The sequence below is a fragment of the Acanthaster planci genome, linkage group LG04, assembly GCF_054643075.1.
Source record: "Acanthaster planci isolate LZ-2023a linkage group LG04, COTS_SCS, whole genome shotgun sequence".
NCBI lineage: Eukaryota > Metazoa > Echinodermata > Asteroidea > Valvatida > Acanthasteridae > Acanthaster > Acanthaster planci.
In genome coordinates this window covers 22168950-22169247 of record NC_141780.1, presented here as the reverse complement: position 1 = coordinate 22169247, position 298 = coordinate 22168950, and positions in this window count along the sequence as shown.

The window sequence follows — 298 nt, the reverse complement described above, 5'->3', positions numbered from 1 at the left end:
TTACAACTAATTGTCCGGGTGGTTGACAACGAATGCATCATCACAGGCTTTTACAAACCAATTAATTCTGAACACGGTTGCATCCACGACTTCTCGGTACCACGACGACAAGTTCCGCTCAAACACAGTGCTTTCACCTTTATTTTTAACCCATTCGTTTGTCATTTCTTATTTGCCAGTGCCCTTGGGGAGAAAAAAACATGGTACTCGTAAACACATTAAAATGATTACATACAATAATTAAGAAAGTGACGTCGGGAAACCACACATCAAAATGCCACACAAGGAAGGTCACAAC